Source organism: Protopterus annectens, chromosome 10.part0, assembly GCF_019279795.1.
Source record: "Protopterus annectens isolate FY-2018-M chromosome 10.part0, PAN1.0, whole genome shotgun sequence".
In the NCBI taxonomy this organism is placed as follows: domain Eukaryota; kingdom Metazoa; phylum Chordata; order Ceratodontiformes; family Protopteridae; genus Protopterus; species Protopterus annectens.
Genome location: NC_056744.1, coordinates 1060101681 through 1060123441, shown reverse-complemented (window position 1 = coordinate 1060123441; position 21761 = coordinate 1060101681).

The following is a 21761-nucleotide window of genomic DNA, read 5'->3' as shown; positions in this document are numbered from 1 at the left end:
AGGCCAGGGATTCTATAGACTATGATACAGATACCATGATTTCATTTTTTTCAGTCAATGACGCTCACTGTGTGTGCACTGCTGTCCTTCGTGCAGCACACCCAGCTGATGAACAACACAATCTGTGACATGGACAAGTGCATGGATGTCTGATCCATGATGTGGCTGGGAATGTTCATTTGCCCTGCAGGAGTAGGTGGACATCCGCTGACATATGTCCACACACACCAGCTACATGCCATTATCTACATTGTTGGGGAGTATCAATGTGTTGTGGGAACTGTCAACATCAGCAGCAGTCTTAATATGGGTATGTTATGCACAGGACTCATTCTGTCCACTATCTGATGCCCCCTCATTGTCAAAATGACTAGACAAGTTTTCCTCCACATCTCAACCTACAGCTTCATCCACATTATTGTTTGACATAATTTTGGATGAACTGTATAACCATGTCACTGTCCTGTGTCCCAAGGACCATGCTACCATACTACCATACTGAGCCATATCAGATCCTATATCCAGATCAGTGGATGGGGTAATGGTGGATACAGGCAGTTGATGTGCTAAAAGAAAAGACAGATGATACAGATCAGGACAAAGTGCTTACATCACATACTGTATATCATTAAAGACATACGACACATATATCTCACTGCAATGTTACAGATAATACTGACTTACCATTAAATATTGTCTGAGAATGGGTCATGGAATCTACATAACAGGTAGATGACAATTATGTTACATATCCAACATACATGACATATATGATGAATACAAACATAACACACACCTGACAAGTCCTCGTGGGAATATGGCATGGTACAACAGGGATGAACTTCAACTGTTGTTGGGAAACAAAGTCAGCATTATTAATCACACCATTGCCAGCATGGACTATTTGAACAGAATTAAAACATACATTAGGTATTACATAGACATACCACTTGTTTGTGCACATGGTGATGCAGTCTGTTCTGTTAATGGGTAAAAGGACACAGGAGTACCAGCTATGACATGTATGAAAGATAAGTAGTAGCATACTACCAACAGACTCCTGCTGTTGTGAGTTCATGTGTTATACTGCATATCCTGCAGTGGTAAAGTAAATAGAAAGACAACACAGTCATGTATGCAGACAATGGAATACTAACTGGATGACATATGACACAGTAACAGCGGGTGTGAATACTCATGTGATGTATGTTGCACCTGTTGGCCAGACGTCCCTGTGTAGAAAAACAGTGACATTAATATCATGTACCACAGGTCTGCTACACATTGTTGCAAACTATGAACCTGTTGTAGTACCATACCTGATCTGTCTGTACTTGCACCTGCATGGCTTGGGGCCCCACTGGATGTACCTGTAGTGTAGAATGTTAAGGAAATATTAGTATGATAGTAAATAGCAGTGCCATGATGAGACAAAGGTGATAGGTAGTGGCCATAGTAACACTGTATGGAGGCATTCACTTGCTATTCCCTGGTGTTGTGCAGAAGTAGATGGACCTGTGAATATTAATACAGACAGCATTACACATGTTGGTTACAGTGTTCTGTCTGTACTGCAGATATAGGTTCATAGGTTCATAGATTAGTACTAAGCTAACTGCCCTTGCGAGCCATTTTAAGCCTAGCCAATTATCCCTTGTGTAAATATATTGCTACAAGTCATTACACTTACATTGATCGTCATCATCATCATGATCATCAAATCATCAAAGACACCAAATCTAAAATTAAGCTCAGAGACCAGGCCTGGGTAAAATGGCGTACCACCAAAGAACCCCTAGATCACATCAAATTTCAGCAGCTCAGAAACTCTACAAAAACAGATACTACCCGGGATAAAAAGAACTACTTCTGTCATCTCCAGGACAAACACCAAAATAACCCAAAGAAGTTTTGGGCAGGTTTTAATAACCTTCTTTATTCTGGGAAATCAACTACCCCTACCCCTGAAAAACTTATAGGTAAAGATCCTGAAGTAATAGCTAACTCATTTAACTCTTTCTTCACTGCGACCGTTCAGGCACTAGCCAGTCAGTTACCTGCTTCTTCCACCTCCTTAACCAGTCCTACTGGCAAAAATCTACCTGCCTTTAGTCTTCAACCAATATCCCCCTCCTATATTAGAATTCTATTAAAGAAACTCAAACCATCCACCCTATCGGCTGATCGTCTCCCAGCTGAATACCTACAATTAGCAGCTGATGTTATAGCCTATCCCATCTCAATCCTGATTAATAGAACCATTACAGAGGCCACCATCCCCTCAATCTGGAAAATATCATATGTTATCCCACTTCACAAAGGAGGCTCCTCTACGGAAACATCAAACTATAGACCTATAGCAATATTGTCACCTATAGCAAAAATTATGGAAAGGTGTGCTCACAAGCAACTCCTACACCACCTCACCCTAAACAATCTTCTGTCTAAAACTCAACATGGGTTTCGCCCCCATCATAGCACTACCACTGCCCTCCTTTCCTTTGTGGATTCAGTAAATAACAATCGGAACAACAAATTTATAACTTCTGCTCTCTTTCTTGACTTGTCAAAAGCCTTTGACATGGTCAATCACCAACTATTGCTCCACACCCTTAAATCCCTTCACCTTGATAACCTGGCCCTACGGTGGTTTGATGCTTACCTTTCTGGTAGATAACAAGCAGTCCAGTGGCAAAGCAAACTATCCCTCTTGCTACCAAATACCATAGGAGTTCCCCAAGGCTCTATACTTGGTCCCCTTCTCTTCTCTGTATTCATAAACGACCTCCACTCAGTCATCCCCAAAGCCACCTGCATTCAATATGCAGATGATTCCACCCTGATTTGTTCTGATGTCTCTCTCCATAATCTCCAAGTAGCCACCCAACACTGTTTCGCAGCAGTTGAAAAATGGTTTTCGGAATGGAAACTCATTCTAAATCCCATAAAAACTAAGCTACTTCTAATCTTCCCCACCTCAGGAATCCCCTCAGGCCAATATCCGCCTCATTCTAATAATAAGATCTTTCACGTTCAATCCATTAATGGCACCATCATTGAACCTGTCACCAACACCAAACTACTAGGTGTTACTATTGATCACAAGCTCAAATTTGATGTTCATATTAGTCAAACTATTAAGACAGTTAACAAGAAACTAGGTTCCATGTACAGAATTAAGAACTTTCTAACTCCTTATACCAAACTAACTATAGCGCGAACTCACCTTCTCTCCACTCTACTGTATGCCTCCCCGGTCCTATCCTTCCTCAATAAAAATGAGCTCAACAAACTCTCAGTTGCTTATAACCACATTGCTAAATTTGTGACTGGATCACCTTACCGTACTCATCACTGTCTCAACCTAAAGAAACTTGAATGGTTAGAATTACCTAATCTTCTTAAATTCAACCAACTTACGGAAGCATTTAAAATAATTAAGGAACCAGAAAAAAAACCCTCTCTGAACAAACTCCTGACCCCTTACTCCAACCTTAACTGCCTCCGATCTTCTAATAGTGTCCTGGTACAAACCATGAAATCAAATAACTCGGGACGTGATGCTCTCTATGCCAATTCTATTGGAAGGCTATGGAATTCCCTTCCCAATAACCTAAGACTAACAACTTCACTCAGCCATTTTAAAACTAGTCTCAAGTCATTTCTTAAGGCACACTGGCTATGCCCTTGTGACAATCCTGACTAACCCTATGGCTCCTTACCACCCACTCATTATTATCTATAGGACTTCCTCACCTAAAACTTCTCTAGTTTCCTTTAAACCTATTCTCTATACACATTAGCTTCTCTTAGACTGCCCCCTCCGTAAAACCATAGATTCGACTTGTCAATGAAGATATAGCCTTCTCCCTTGTGATTAAAAGCGCAAACCTCTTTACTTCTTAACCTATCTCAATATCTGGGGATCTACTCAACATTGTAATTGTGGAATTTAATAGAATGTATTTGTAATGAGTCTCTCTGTATTTTGAATGTTGCTGATGTTAGTCTATGTATTGTTTGTTCTTTTCAAATGTGGAGCTTTTCTCCCCGGGCCTCTGCTGAAAAGGGATATGTATCCAGTCAGACTATCCCGGTAAACAAATGTAAAATAAAAATAAAAATAAAATAAATCATTATCATCATCCTGTGTGGATCTCTGTGAACGATTCAATGTTGCTGCTGTAAATTCAAAATGACAATACATGAAAATGCATGCAACAGCAATATGTGATGATTTACTCTATAGTCATTCATGTCATGCAAAGTAAGACATACATGTTCAGTCTGGAACTCCTGCTTCTATCCCAGCCCAGGATATGCATTGTTCCCCACTCATCATGATATGCAGGGATGAAAGAAATATTCTGATCTCATTGGGGGGGATCAATAGTGGTCTTCCACTGGTGGCATCCTTTGATCTCTCAAACCATCATTATCTGTTGGCTGCATGGAGGATCATGTCAGAACAGTGCCAGTGACAGGCCTCACAGGATCTATTGTGACCTCCAACTGCATTAATCATGTTGGTGATGTCAGCCCACAGTTCATTATTCCATACTGTTTTCTCTGCCTGTCAAGGAGTCTCAGTCCATGTTGTCACAGAGCATATATTATAATCTCATTTATATTTGTGGAGGAATTGTCACCCAGGGGTGTATTTGCTATCTGAAAGACAGTGATATGCACATGTTTATATTCATGTGGGGGCCCACTTATGGAGCTGATTGTGTGGACAGCTTATGTTACCTTAAACACTGTGCATTCCTGTGCAATTCAATTGCCTATGAAACACTCACTGTGACATATAGTAATGTGAGATATAAAAAATTACAACAATGCCAGCATACATAACAGTTGTAAAAGCAACATAAGTTGTGATATCTGTAGGCTTTAAACCCCATACACTACATATCCATTGAATGGATGTCCAAACACAACAGCATTATGCCACAGGAGACACAGTCTGCATCCATTTCACATTAAAATACTACATAGATATATGTGTACAACACAAACGTGTTCTGTAGCTGTAATGTAACTGCAGCCTAAACAGACAAGTATTCAAAGACACCTCATATCAACTCAGTCAGCCACTTCAGCACAGAGTATCTGTAAATTATCAACTGAGCAACTTAAGGAAAGCATCGGAAAAACTTCAGAATCGGTAAGTAGGCCACAGATAGTACGTATGCTTTTTGTATTGAGTCATTAGTTATAAGACTAGTTTTAAGAACCATCAATGAATAAATATTGATAACAGCTAAAGGGCACAGAACATACGGATACTGTCAGAAGATGTAGGTTACCGTACGTATACCACAGAGTTTATGGAGCCACCTGCAAGATAATCAGATAATCCGTAAATCCATCTTAATGTACTGTTCACTTTTGCTATGTAAATCTGCCTATACAACTGCATATGGGAAATTACTGTATGTCCTTGATGCAGATGTAAACACCTGTATGCATACAGGTAAATCAAACACCACTCTATTAAGTTACAGACATTTCTCTTAATGCACACATTTCCATAAAAATAAATCTAAACAGATGCATTTTAGAATGAGCAATGTCAACATAGCTGTATAATGTTAATACAGCTAATATTTCCCCAAATATTTTATTATTTTTATTTTACATTTGCTTACCGGGAGATTCCGACTGGGCATAAAGCCCTTTTTCAGCGGAGGCCCAGGAAGAAAAGCTCCATTGTTAGTAAACTATTTTGTTAGTAGAAAGAAAATTGTATGATACAATAAAGAAAAATAAATAGCAACAGACATTCATAATGGAAAAAAAGACTAGAACAGAATAAATTGGTCAAGTGGGAGACAAGACCAATAATCTTATACAACAATGCTTCTAGAAAACAGTTCTTACAGTAGTAGCAGGTAGTGACATTGCATACAATAAGAGTGCAATTACTTAAGTCTTATATACAGGTAGCATAGCAAATGGAAGACTTAAAATCTAGTAGATATTAACAGTGAGAAAGAAAATAACATAAGGTAGTCATATGACTTAAATTCAATGCTCATTATATATACAATTAAAATGTTTAAATCAGCTAGCTCCATGGTTTGGGCTACCCATGCCCGGTACATGTACAAGTCTAGGAACTGGTGAGGTGGGCTTTAATGCGATGCTTGACGTTTTTTAAGCTAGTTATAGTTCTAATTTCAAGTGGTAAGGCATTCCATGGTTTAGCAATGCAAACAACAATAGAACACGAGCAAACTTCGGAAAAGAACAAATAGAAGTGCTGGCAGTCACACAAGTCTCAAAAGCCTGAACGCAATTTTATTATAAAAATGGAATAAACAGCGTTTTCGCTACAACACAAAAGTAGCTTCTTCAGAGGCTAAAAAACACAGTAAAAAGGCGCCAATTTCATTATATAGCATGGACAACCTCATTAAAATCAGCTGTAACAAGGGAATTACATCACTTCCTTACATTTAAGTGTAATTGAGACAACACGCACTTGGTCAAAAATATAGTAACTAGTCTTTTAAATAAAATAGCAAATACACTTAATTTACAAAGTATATGTGTGTGTATATTACTAGCAGAATAAGCATCTATCCTAAAATAGAATTCTAAAAAGAAAACAACTTCATATATATAAAAAAATGGTTTAGCAATGCAGTAGGAGTATAGAGAGTCACCTGAGCTATTTTTACTCCTGGTGACTTCAATTAGAGCTTTATTGGTGGATCTTAGTGGAAGGGTACTTATATGGGGATTGAGGAGGCCTTGTAGAGCTGGTGTTTTATCAGGTTTATAGAACATTTGATGGACGGTAGAGAGTTGTGTGAGGATGAGTTGGTGGGGTAGTTCTAACCAAAATAATTGCCTTAGGGCCTTATAATGATGGGTTCTAGGAGGGCAGCTAGTGGAAAATTTAGCTATCTTATTTTAGCAGGCTTCTAGCTTGGTTAGGTCTGATTTGAAGAGGTTGGTAAGGATGGGTGAGGCGTATAGTAAAGTTGACAAAAGATGAGTTCTGGCTGTGGTTATTCTGGAGTTTGTGGTTAGGTAGTTTTTGCATCTGTATAAGGTACCTATTTTCTTGCATACTTTTTTTACAGTCTGGGCAATGTGTAAGTCAGACTTCAGATTTTGATCAGTAACAACACCGAGAAGTTGGGTGGATGGTACTGGTTTGATTAAAGTCTTATTACTGGATGTGATGTTGAAGTAAGTGGATTGGGTTTGGAATTTAGTGGTGTGTAAGAGCATGAATTTAGTTTTATTTGGGTTCAAGATTAATTGGGCATCTGCCAACCATGATTCAATAGCATTGAAGGATGTTTGGGTTAAGTTCTGTTGTTCAGGTAGAGTTGGGGCAGAACATATGACAGTGGAGTCATCTGCATACTGTATAAGGGTATAAGGGTGGCTAGAGTTATAGTATTATGGAGATTATTTTTAAACAGGTTAAAAAGGAGGGGGCTGAGAAGAGATCCTTGAGGCATGCCCATGGTCACTGGTAGTAAGGGAGAAAGAGCTTTGTTCCACCGTACCGCTTGTTGTCGATCTATGAGGTAGTTCTGAAACCAGGCTAGAGTGGAGTAGCTTAGGTTCAGTTTGGACAAGGCAGTCAGCAGTTTGTTATGAGACACTGTATCAAAGGCTTTTGATAAGTCTAAAAAGATTGCTGATACTAGCTCATCTTTATTTCTAAGTTGACTAATGGTGTTAGTGAAGCTAATAAGGGCTGTGGTAGTACTATGGTAGGGGTGAAAGCCGTGCTGAGTATAGAAATGCTAGCAGGTGCCAATTTACCTTATCCGCTACCTATGACTCAGGTATAACTGAAAGTAAGAGCACCTAATGTGCATCCATCTTTTAAGTACACTTTTTGCCATACATAATTAATGAGGTTCATTAAAATTCCAGGTTTTGGAATCCCATTTGCGCACATCTGTGTAAGTTCTCAAAATTTGTTGCAGTAACTGAGTACATAATACATATCAATGAATGGTACCATGTGTAACATGTACGTATAATTGCTAATGATCTGATCACATGACATAAGTGCCATTTTTAAATACTGATTTTCATACAGTTACAGATCAGACCATTGCTACCTGTGAACTGAGTGAGATCTCAGACAGCAGTTTTCAAATCTGACTCCATTTTCCATTGAAGTATCAACATTATCAAGATGTCTACTTCCAGGAGGCTTCAACGTGTCCAGGCACTCAGTTGGACCAAGGAGGAGACTACACAGATGATGACCATCTATCCTGGAGTGGAGCATCAGATGAGATCCAGGCCAAGGAACTTCACAATGATTGTCATATGAACCTGACTGCAAGAGAGCATCGATGACATACGGGGATCTATCTCACTGGAGTGCAGGTTTGCCACCACCCTGCTGAGTTGTACTGAGGGACTCAGTGGGCTTCGTTGGGGAGGTGCCAAGGTGTGGAGACACCCTGTGGATGCCTACAGTAAGTGTCATAATACTACATATACCTAAGCATTCCTGCGGAATTTTGAAATATAGTTGTGTACCAAATATATCGGATATAGGGCTTTTATAACCATTAAGTAGCTGTTCTGACAATTAACTCATCTGGATAATGAAGAAGATGTGTGGACTGCTTTCCATATAAGTATGGATCTTATTTCCATGTTGTTAATTTACTATTATACCATGACCCCTCCAAAACGTGCATGCTGATTGGCCAGCGTGCACATTGTAAATCGAGTTATACTAATGGAAAAAGGTCCGGTCGCCCGGACTTTTTTCCATTAGTATAATTCTACTTTTAAAACACTGTCTCACTATATTAAATGGGTTTAACATAGCGAGACAGCTTTAAAATAAGCAACGGAGATCTCTGTTGCTTATTTTAAAGCTGTCTCGCTATGCTAAACCCATTTAACATAGCGAGACAGGTTTTAAAAAAAAAGCAACGGAGAAAGCAAGATCTCCGTTGCTTTTTTTTACTGTTTCGCTATGTTAACTGTGTTTAACATAGCGAGACAGTTTTAAAATAAGCAACGGACATCTCCGTTGCTTATTTTAAAACTGTCTCACTATTTTAAACCCATTTAACATAGCGAAAACAGTAAAAAAAAGCAACGGAGATCTTGCTTTCTCCGTTGCTTTTGCCCACAGCTCTGATGTACTGCGCAGGCGTGCAGTACATCAGAACTGCCGCGGATGCCAGACATCTGCGGAAGGGCAGTAAACAGGCATTATACTATGCCATTATTTAAGAAAAGTAATAGTTTATTTTCTTAAATAATGTCATGGTATAATAGCAGTAACCCACTTCTGGGTGTGGGTAATGCTGTATTTACCCACGGTCGGCTTTGTTTGGTCCCTCGGGCTTCGCCCTCGGGACCAAACCACGCCAACCGTGAGTAAATCCAGTATTACCCACACCCAGGCATGGGTTATTGCTATAATGTTTATAATGTATGTAATACTGAACATTGTAGATTTACATCTATTATCCAACATATAATGACATCAATTCAAACATCCGGTATAGTCATGTATCACTGATGCCTATAGTGGTAGACTGCTGATGACTATGCATTTCATTATTATCGGTTATGGTATGAAAGCACTGCCTACACTACCTGTATATGTGTAAACTCATAAATGACTTCTTTACTTCATTCCTCTTAATAAAGTGAACATTCTTATTATAGTCCTATTTGTTTAAGCTCAAGAGGAATGTCTGTCTGACTGATTACACATATCATTTCAGTATGTGTTGATAGCTGTTATTTCTTTAGATTATAATGGCCAATATAGTGTTGGATGTTTCCGTATTCATTTATCTGCAGGAATATGGATGCACACAGATGCAGTACCTGTTTGTTAAAAAGAAACATGTGCTGCCTGTTAACTTAAGCTGTAAAGAAACAGACCCATCTACCTATATTTTGGCATGCTGTGGGTTCAACCCCACATAGGGGAAACATATCATTATATTGTTATCTTTGTGTATTTTACACATTGTCAGATATTCTTTTCTGCATAACTGCTTATTGATATTGATGGTTATTTTGTGCATGCATACGAATAACTCAGTTATTCATTGATTTTCTGCAAATATCTTCATAATTCATAATGTTCTGTTAACAGCACCTCTTTAAGTACAGGGTTATGTGTAAAGCTTGCATTGTATGTCTGACAAAAGGTTTTGTGGAATATGATATCCTTTTCAAAAGTGCCATCAAGTGTGGTTTTGTTATTCATTATTACATTCACTTCAACAACCACATCATCCTTGTCTTTTGAAGGAGTCAGATGGTCAGCCTAACAGCTGAAATGCAGAACAGCGAGATACAGCGATGCATGTATTTGATTTGTGATGTTCACTTTGCCAGGGAATCTCTGTAAATGTAGTCCTCCAATATACCTTACTGTGTCCCTGATACACAGCACCATTTATGTGTCTGTTTACAGAAGCTTTGTGATACATTAGACCGTCTCACTATCTAAGGGATGAAGGGTTTCATTTGCTATTACTGGTGGCGAAAGTGCTGACATAAATTAATTCTTTCATAGGTTCATAGGTGTGTACTAGGCTAATGGTCCTGGAGCCTTTACAAGCCTAGCCCATAGGATTATCCTGGCAGCATGCCACCCAACCTTAGTTCCTAGTGCCTCTGTCGAGTAGAGCCACTGGAGGGATCCCAGGGGTGAATTTTCTATTTCCCATCCACTCATCAAGATTCTCTTGAAGAGGGCCAGTGAGGTGCTCTGCTTGACATGTATGGGAAGTCTATTCCATAGCATGGGCAGTCTCTGGGTTATGAACCTGTCCCTCCAGCATGTTCTGTTGATTGTGGTAATGAGGTTGAGGTCCCTGGAACGTGTGGTGTGGAGGGATTGGGATTTCTTTAGATGTAACATTTCTAACAGAGCTGGGTCAGACATGGCTTTGTAAGTCAAGCAGAGATCGCCTCTAAGTAGGCGATATGAGACAGAGAATAGTTGGAGTTTTTTTAGTCTGTCCATATGGGACAAGTGTTTAAGGCCTAGATTCCTCTTTGTGAGGTACTTTTGCAGCCTTTCCAGTTGTTGCAGGTGTCTAGTAAAGTACATGCCAAATGGGGCATTGTACTCGATGACTGGCCTAATGAGGGAAGAGTAGAGGGAGACAATGACCTCTTTCTTCCTGGATGCAAAACCCTTAGTAATGAGATATGCCACATAGAAGGACTTTCTGACCACAATGGCAATTTGGTGGTCAAAAGAGAGGTTGCTGTCAACCTGTGTTCCCAGATCTCTTATAACACCTTTTGTGTTCAGTGGACTACCATCAATGTGGTAATTCAAGGGAACCAGGTTTTTCCCAAAGGGGATGAAGACACATTTTTTGGCATTGAGCTTAAGGCCATGGATCTGACGCCAGTCGGTCTCATTGAGGCCTTTCTGTAGGATGTCAACATCACTTGGGGAGTTAATAATAGCTCCCAACTTGCAATCATCTGCAAACGTTGTCACCCAGAGTCCCTTTATGTTGGCCTGGACCTCAGAGAAGTAGATACCAAACAGGAGAGGACCCAGGACTGAACCCTTTGGGACTCCACTCATGACTGATCAGCAGTCTGACTTGGATTCAGCTAGTTTCACACGGTGGGTTCTATCTGTGAGCCACCTTGCAACCCACCTAGTGATATAGGGGTTGATGCCTAGCTTAGTAAGTTTTTCTATGATTCCTGAGTGGGGAATGGTATCAAAGGCCTTGGCCAGATCAAGGTAGTCTGTATGAACCACCTTATTTACCTACATGCCAAGCACATTGTCCTTTTTTGAAGTCCTAAGCCATGATCAATATTAGTAACACTTTCTTGCACATTCATAACCCCAGGTCATTTCACTGTATTCACAACACATACTGTTAGGCAAGGTGGATAAGCTAGGCAGATAGGTGTCAAGGTTGTAGTTTGGGCATAAGTTAAAGTTGCAAGTTTAAATCTCAGGCCTTCCAATCAGTCTTCAACTCTGTTCAAAGATATAAAGTCCTCTGGGTGTATATAGTAATACTGTTCAAAGATGTAAAGACCTGTATATGTAACACTGCAAAAATGTACATGGTGATTCTCTAATGTTCTTTTAAACAGTAAAGTGTTTAGTATCTGATCTGAGCAATGTATATCCCTGTTCTTTGAGGACTACATCATTCATAGTTGCTACTTTCTTTTCTCAGATGATGAGGACAGGACCTGAAACTATGCACTATGCGTTGAGCAGATGCACAGGCTTGAGGAACAGTGGAGGGAGAGAGGTATGCTACTAAATTTTTCTGTTTTGTTAAATAAAATGTATCTCATTCTTGTAGAACTGTATTTTTCCCATTACATCTACATTGCTTAGAATGCAAGAATACCCATCATGCATCAGTAAGGTAAGTGCAATAATAACGCTATAATTGTGTTTACAAGTCTGACTAAAATACAGTTGTTTAAATATCAGCAGTAAGCCATGTTTTGGTCTCTATTGCTTTGATTGCTATTTTTAATGCATGTGTTAGCACACTTGTTTGTGTGGATGTGGTTCCTCCTAGTGACTAATCTGTTGTGCATACCCTGCCTTTTCACAGAATGAATGGGTATCTGCTGTGTCAGTTTTCACACTGTAATTAGTAGACTGTTCAGTTCAATATTGGTATTGTTTCTGTAGCAACATATTGGTATCCTGTGTTTGTGGATACTTGTACAGATAGGCATTTCTTTGCACCATTTCATAATCAGCAAGCATTATCAGGATGCCTGCATTTTGTAGGCTACTGTTTGCTAATAGGTGTAGGTAGGTCCTGCATGCAGTTGTAGATGTACAGTAGTATTTGTACAATATGTACCAGATATGCAGGTGTCACAGGCTGCAACTGTTTGTGATTGAACATTTTTACTATTTGTTACTGTTGCATTCCTTATATTGATGTAGGGCCAGCCATTTACCATGATGCCTGGCTCAGATGTTTTATCATACGACTTGCATAGTTTCCACAATATTGTCATCTCCAATGCCACTAAGTGGCTGTTCCTATGACTCATTACATGCAGAGACTTCAATCTACATTCACACACAAACTGCTCAGGGACATGCAAGGGAAAAAAGAATGGAAATAATGACGTCCTGTCGCACACTCAGCTGGACAGTTTACTGAGGCAGACACCATTATTAAACAGTGTAGGTCCCAATAATAATGTTATCTTGTTATTTATAAGCTTTTATTGTGTCATATTTCAGTTATGGTAATGTTGCACGAGGCAGTGCTGGGCATGCTTCCATTCAAATGTCAGGATATGTTACATGCGCTTGCTTTGCATATGCTTGCCATGCTTAATGCTGGTCAATAAACAAGTGTTCAGGTCATGTCATGATTTCTGCTGGTAAGCTGTGTTATGCATGTCACTGCATAGCCATTAATGAACTGCTCACATTGTGTGATAGATACAATCTCCCTCACATGTCCTGTTATTGGACATGTCCATAACTATAGTTAAGCAGACATAGGGAAGGTGTTGTGTGCTTGAGGAGCCATTTACTAGCAGTAATTCTGCTGATTATAATTTTTCTACTTGCTAATGTTTGTACCATTTCAACTTGAACTATGCTTTAAATATGAAGTTTAATGTATACTACTAAATCTTCAGTCTCATATTTATAGTTGCAGAACTCTCATGTGGATGGGATATTAACTAATGTAATGTATGTTAGATTGCCGATGTGCACATCAGTTTCATTTCATGGTCAGCTATGGCCTTTATGGGAATGTGATGTGTGATAGACATTTGCTTTTTATTGTTATGGTTTTAACTACTGACATAACATCACATATGGTGGTGCATTGCAGCATGGTCAGAATGTGTTTTAACATTTCATGAGGACTGTTCTCTGCCTGTTCATTGTGTCACAGTGGGTATGTTATGCAGACAGGCAGTATCAGGTATACATATGTAATTTCTATCCTGTGTTGCGATTCATCTTGACAGAGCATGGGACCCAGTCAGCCAATCAGATGTAGACAAGCACATGCCAAGCCAGAGTCCTCAGATGAAGACAACCATGCGGATGATCAAGATGATAATGAGGAATCTAGACCTGCACCAGCACAAGCCATCATCCCTGCTGCACTCAGGAGGAGATTATGCCAGGAACAACAGAGACAATTATCAGGAGCAGATCCAGAAAATTGTGAAAGATGTGTTTCAATCATGGGTGAGGAATATGATGGGGAATTTTTTTCCAAGACATGGCAAGGGCTATGTATAACTCCTTCAGAAAGATAGCCTGATGGATCATTTGTGTTGTTCATCCCCATCTGGGAGGTCCCTCGGGTTCATAAGTATTGTTTGTGTACTCCAATTGTGTAATGCTGCCAACATACTATTTGCCATATAATTGATTGGACTGTATATGTACTGTTGTATATGCATACCATGTTTTGCCCTGTTTATGTGTTACATGTGCAAACATATCATGCAGATATTCTTGTGACATTTAATATATTTCATTGTGTACATAACACACATTATCACATTACACTTTCCTCCTACATTCAGCTATCCATGCATTGTGGTAATTAACTTGCAGCTACTGCTATAACAAATACCTTGTAAATGTGTATTACTGAGGGAAGCTGACATACAGCACATGTTGTCCATAGCCAGCACTACAGCAGTGGTGTGGTTAAGATTTGTGTATTGTCATATCACGTATGTGAACCAGAAGGACATGTCATTGCCCATGCATTTTGGATGACAGTTGTCATGCTGTCCCACTGGCATGATGTCATGTTGTATACCATGTGTTGGTAATACTGATGCCATGAGGTATCATATAAAGGTATGTCATACTTATGGGCAGTCTTGCTTTCCTGAATGCATTGAACTGCAATGTAGCATTAATGTATACAACATGGTAAGGATAATTTATTCAGTATTAGCACAGTATGCTATGTTTGCTGTATATTACATTTCTTTCTCTTTTTAAAACTTGTTATTGTATTTTAAACCAACACAAACAAACATTAGAAAATTCAACCATCAAAAAAGAAAACAAATACAACTATATACAAAGTCCATAACAAATATTGACATTACATAACAGCATTAATATTTTTCTAATAGATGTTTAAGTTTTTGCCAAGGTATTTTTTATGAGTAACATTCATAGTTCTATTATACATAATTTGTAGTTCTTTTTACATACATTTGTTGCTATACAAATAAACTCTGAAAAAGACATATTTTTACTTTTCCATTTCATTGTAATAACCTTTCTGGCAATAGTCAGGAAAGACCATAAGGGAGGCACTTGAGTTTTAAGAATAGGATCTGGAATTGTAACACTGAATAAAATCAAAGAATTCATAATATTGCATTTATGTGACCATGAGGCTTTAAGCTTTAGTAAAGTTTCCAACCTGGTTCAACCTTTTGACATTCCAATATCATATGTTTCCAATCTGCCTCCAGATTACTATTACATTTCCAGCATCTTTTTTGTAAAAAAAGAGCTATTTTATGTGGTGTTAGAAAACTCCTATATAAAAACCTCCCAGTAAAAATTCTCCAATAAATAGATGATGCAGGATTACTTACAGACTTTAGATACAGCTTTTTATTAGCTTCTGAGAATGTTCCTTTATTTATTTTTGTACAATAGTCCCAATGAGACACATCAAAGCCCATAATTTCAGATCTTAATATTTTATAAATTATTGACAGATATGATTTATTGTGTTTTATATAGCACCATTAATTTGATAAAATAATTCTAATATTTTAGGCATGAGTTTAGTGTTCATAGCCAATGGTATTTGCAAATAATTATTTAAGAATTCCCTTAAAGTCTGTATATTCAATGAATTACTTTTATTTGTATTATATCTAGCTAGAAGTCTTTCTGCAGTGTTTGTTTTATTTCCATCTAAAAGTTCAAACCATAATTTCAGATTGTTTTCTCCAAGATTAGTTATTATATTTACATTAAAATATTCCAGACATCTGGTAGTATAAGCTATAGGAAACATCAAAAACAACAGTTATTTGACCAAATAAAAAGCTATATCTAAAGTCTGTAAGTAATTCCACGTCATCTATGTATTATTTATTATAGTCAGGAAAGACCATAATGGACTATGTGTATAGTTGTATTTGTTTTCTTTTTTGATGGTTGAATTTTGTAATTTTTGTTTGTGTTAGTTTCAAATACACTGTTGGAAATTCCTGGTGTTCTGGCTGAAGTGTGATTCTCAATCTGGAAATATATTGCTGATTGATAAGTATATTTCTTGGCATTTTAACTTTTCAGATTTCTGCATTGTCATAATTTTGCCTGATTAAATTATGTTTTTGCCTGACTGAATTATTTTATATATTTTCTGGCATTGTTTTCTGTTTTTCATCTGTCCTGAAACTGCTCCCCCCCCCCATTCCTGTAGTGGAATTTATAAAACTGGTCTAACAGTTTTTGTGCTATCTGATTGCTTCATGGCTTGCTTATTTAAAAATAGTTTCTGTTTGTAAATTCTTGCATATACTGTTGGAAACTCCTGGTGTTCTGGCTGAAGTGTGATTCTCAAACATTCTGGAAATATATCGCTGATGATAAGTATATTTCTTGGCATTTTAACTTTTCAAAGTTCTGCATTGTCTTAATTTTGCCTGACTGGATTTTTTTTTTGCCTGACTGAATTATTTTATATATTTTCTGGCATTGTTTTCTGTTTCTCATCTGTCCTTAAACAGTTTTTTTCCCCATCCCTCTCACCCTATTCTTGTAGTGTTGTTATAGTTGGTGGCTTTGCAGTTGCCCTCCCCTACTGTAAATTTGATCTAGGGCACCCGCTCCCAGTCTGGTGTTCATTCTACTTAATACATAGAGAACATTTGAGAAGGTCAATCCACTTAGGTTCTTAACCTTGAATTTTTCTTCTGCTCCTCCTTGCTCTCTCCTTGCACTTTACTAAAGAAAAAAGCACTTTATTTTGCTTTTGCCTCTTCTTAAAAGTACTCAATTGTATTTATTCTGCTGCATTTATTACTGCTTGGTAGTAGCCTGATTAAATTATAACTGTTATTCTAAGCCTTTTGGTTTAAGCACTTGGGCTTCAGACCAGTTGTTTTACATTAAGAAGGTTTGTGGTCTGCACTGTTGTGGCAGGACAGGTAGCTTACATCCTTCTAAGGTGGGAATTGCTGATTGAAGGCTCAGTGTCTATTATTCTAAAAGTGTATTAGTTCTGGTTTAAGCATTTGGGCTTCAGGCCAGTTATTTTTCATTAAGAAGGTTTGTGGTCTGCACTCTTGTGGGAGGAGAAGCTAGATTCTGCCCTTCTGAGCTGGAAATTTATGGTTAAAGGCTTATTGTGCCTGCTTACATGAACTGTTTCTTTCTGAAATTAGTGTGCCTTGTTTGCTGTAGCATAGACTAGATTCGGGCATGCTGAATCTAGCTTTGTTTGTATAACTTGAGCACTAATCCAGGCCATCATTTTTGGAGAAGGTTCCCCTGCACCCTAGTGGCAGGAGTATGCAGTTAGAACATGTCTGACTGAAGACTGCTGGAACAGGGCTCAGTTTGGAGATTTTTTACTGGTTAATTAGGTATTTTATTTAAATCCGTTTGCTTGTTTTCTATTGTTAAATAAAAAATTGCACTTTATTCATCTGCTTTTACTGTATTTGTGTTTCTTCCTACTTTATTGCATTTATTCTGCTGCATTTATTAGTAGCCTGATTAAATTGTAACCATTATTCTAAGCCTTTGGTTGAAGGACTTGGGCTTTAGACCAGTTGTTTTACATTAACAATGTTTGTGGTCTGCACTGTTGTGGCAGAACAGGTAGGTTTCATCCTTCTAAGTTGGGAGTTGCTGATTGAAGGCTTAGTGTCTGTTATTCTAAAAGTGTATTAGTTCTGGTTTAAGCACTTGGGCTTCGGGCCAGTTATTTTACATTAAGAAGGTGTGGTCCTGCACTCTTGTGGGAGGAGATGATAGATTCTGCCCTTCTGACCTGGGAGTTTCTGGTTAAAGGCTTATTGTGCCTGCTTATTTGAACTGTTTAATTCTGGAATTAGTATGCCTTGTTTGCTGTAGCATAGACAAAATTCAGACCTGCTGAAATTAGCTTTGTTTGAATAAGTTGAGCACTAATCCAGACCATCTTTTTTTGGAGAAGGTTCCATGCACCCTAGTGGCAGGAGTGTGTAGTTAAAACTTGTCTGATCAAAGACTGATGGAATGGGGCTCCATTTTTAGCTTTTTATTGGTTAATTGGTTAATTTGTTTAAATCAGTTTGCTCATCTGCTATTATTATATTAAAAAAATACACTTTATGCATCACCGCTTAGCTAGAGCTAAACTGTTCCCAGCGCTGTAAAGTCTGCTCTTCAAATTTTCCCTTAGAACTAGGCAGTTTTTTAGTTTTAGCACACAAATCTGTTTCTTTGATCTCAGCACTTGTTCATAACTCATTGAAAGCACTTAATAAGCTACAAATTATTATAGAACTCGACTTTCCTCACTTGTCTAGAGGAAAACAGTTTTTAGGACTTAATAAATAAGCACCTATCCAGGCATGTCTAAGGGTCAGCTCCTGGTGTTTTCTCCTGTCTACCTGATGACTCTGGGCATCTTGGGGAAATGCAGCAATTGCCTCATGTACACAGACATTCCTCTTCTCCTACCACCCAACATTACAACCTGTGAGAGATGCACTTGTATAGCCAAGCTGGAAGCAAAGCTTTTAGACAGTCAAGAGGAGAAGGTAAACACTTGCACCACACCACGCTCATCACATAGTCCCTCAAAACCTACACCACAAAAACACACACATAGAAACACAAAACACACACCTACATTCATGGAGGCTCTCAATAAAAATCTGCTCAAGCAAAAGAAACCTCCAAAGCAGAAATGCAAGCAACCTCCACCTCCCAACACAATCCAAATGACACATAACCCACAAACTCAGTGTGCCCAACACTCTAGTCATAGGTGACTCTTTAGTCACGCACACTGATGTTTCACTCATCAGGCTAAACAAGGCGAAAGTTACTGTCATCTGCCTGTCAGGTACCAGGATCCACCACATATTGCACGCACTCAGGTCACTCCACAACAAGTATAAATATGACTCTGTCATTGTCCATGTTGGTGTGAATGACCTGAGATGTACCTCCCTGGACTGCATGAAAAGAGACATGGAGGAGCTCTACAATCTTGTAGGCCAGGCAGGTATGACCCTAGTCCTGAGTAGCAACCTGCCATTACCCAGAATGATACCACAGTACAAGGACAAAATGATTGACTTCAACAATTGACTAAGTTTCTGGTGTCATTCTAAGGGGAACTAGTATCTGTCTGCCTGGGATGACATGATCGACAGACCACGATGCTTTGCCAGAGATGGCCTGAACCTGTTGTCCTTGGGATTCCAGATACTGGCTAAGGCTCTTGCCACCCCTATAGTGCCTTTTTTAGGCAAGGTTCAAATGACAAATTCACCACCGTAACAGGTACAAGCAAGCAAAATCTGAGGGTAATGCTACTCAATGCTAGAAGTCTAAACCTCAAAATGCATTCACTCGAGGCACTCATTAAAATGGAGAACCATCAACATCTGTGCAGTGACAGAGACTTGGTTCAAGGCTCCAGAGAGCACCCCTGCATTACCAGGCTATAATTCATACCACACCTTTCATCCACCTAACCTGGACCGAAACACTAGAGGTGGAGGCGTGTCCATATTCATTAATGATATCCACAACTCCAGGCTAGTTGCTCAGCATAATGCATCCAAGATTATCCAAGTGCAACTAACGCTGGGCAAGACCGCAATCCAAATTGTACTTGCTACAGATCCCCCACTATGCCCCAGGATTTCCACTCCTCATTCCTTGATACACTGGAAACTGTTAGGGTACAACCCAACACCCTAATAATGGGCAATTTCAACTACCCCACCATTAACTGGGAAACCTACTCATGTACCAACCCTTTTGCTCAACGTTTTCTAGAATTCATAAATTCCAACGCCTTGGATCAACTTATCCACACCCCCACCAGAGGTGGCAATATCCTAGACCTGGTCATTACCAACATGGGTGACCGGTGTTCCACACCAGAGATCAATTCCTTGTTGGTCAGATGCGACCACAAGCTAATCATGCTAGACATCAACATCCCACCCCTACCGACTTTAGGGAAACCACCATAAAATTTCTCCATAGCCAACTTCATGCTTCTTAAGACAGAAATGGCAAACTTCATGACACTCATGCAGATGGACAACAGAGGTACGACTGCTGAATCCTGCACAAATGCACTTTATAAGCACTCACACGAGTGCATGGATCATGCTATCCCTAACAGAACCAAGAGGCTATACTCCAAAAAAAGGAAGGTAATCTGGTGATCCCCTGCCATAAATAAACTCTACAACAGAAAAAAGAAACTGTTCCAAAAAAGAGTACAATCCCATGATTGGAGGAACTCCCTGGTCAACCTAAGTAAGAAGCTGAGATCCCTCATGAAATCCTCCAAAGCTAATTACGAAAACAAAATCGCCCCTGATTCTAAAGACAATCGCAAAGCATTCTATAGCTATGTCAAGAATTTTAATGGCAACACTGAGATCTGCTCTGAGTTACAGCACAATAGCACTAAATATACAGAACCAGCTGATGTTGCCAACATCTTGGCAGATAGGTTCAGTGCTAACTTTACCCCCCTCACCCCCCTAATAGGCCCATCTCTATACAAGAAGAATGCAAAGTTCCTGTAATCATGGCTACAGAGGTAAAAATCACACTCTCCGAAGCCAAGAACACAGCATCCATGGGACCTGACAACATCCCAGGCTGCATTCTACACAAACTACAGAATGAACTGGCTCCCCAACTAAGCACCATGTTCAATCATAGCCTCACCTCAGGCTTTGTGCCCACTGAATGGCGCACAGCGATGGTTATCCCACTCCACATAGGGGGAGTCACTACGGACCCTGAGAACTACTGTCCCACTAGCCTAACGAGCCAGGTCTGCAAGGCCATGGAACATATCATCGTGGAACTTATGAACAAAAACATTGGTAATCTCCAAACTCTGGACCCCACCCAGTTCAGGTTTGTAAAAGGCAGATCATGTCTCCTAAACCTGATAGACTTCTTTGAAGCAGTCACCAAAGCTGTAGATGAGGGTAAGGTGGTTCACATAGACTATCTAGATCTCGCCAAGGCTTTTGACACCATCCCCCACTCTGGATGTATAGATAAACTCACTAAACTATGTATAAATCCCTATGTCACAAGATGGTTTGCCAACTGGCTCACTGATAGAACCCACACTGTGAAAGTAGCAGATTTCAAATCTGACTTCAGACCAGTAACAAGTGGATTACCACAGGGTTCAGTCCTGGGTCCTCTCCTGTTTGGTATTTACTTTTCTGAACTACAGGCTAACACAGAAGGTCTTTGGCTAATGAAGTTCACAGATGACTGGAAACTAGGAGCCCTAATCGAACTCCCAGCGATGAGGACATTCTACAAAGGGCCTCACTGAGACAGATGCCTGGTGTCAAAGCCATGGCCTCAAGTTCAATGCTAAAAAGTGCACTGTCATCACCTTTGTTAAAAACTCTGTACCCATGAGCTACTACATAGGTGGTAGTCTACTTAACACCGAAAGTGTGATAAGAGACTTTGGGATACAAGTGGACAGTAGTCTCTCCTTTGATAATCACATTGCTACAGTAGTCAGGAAATT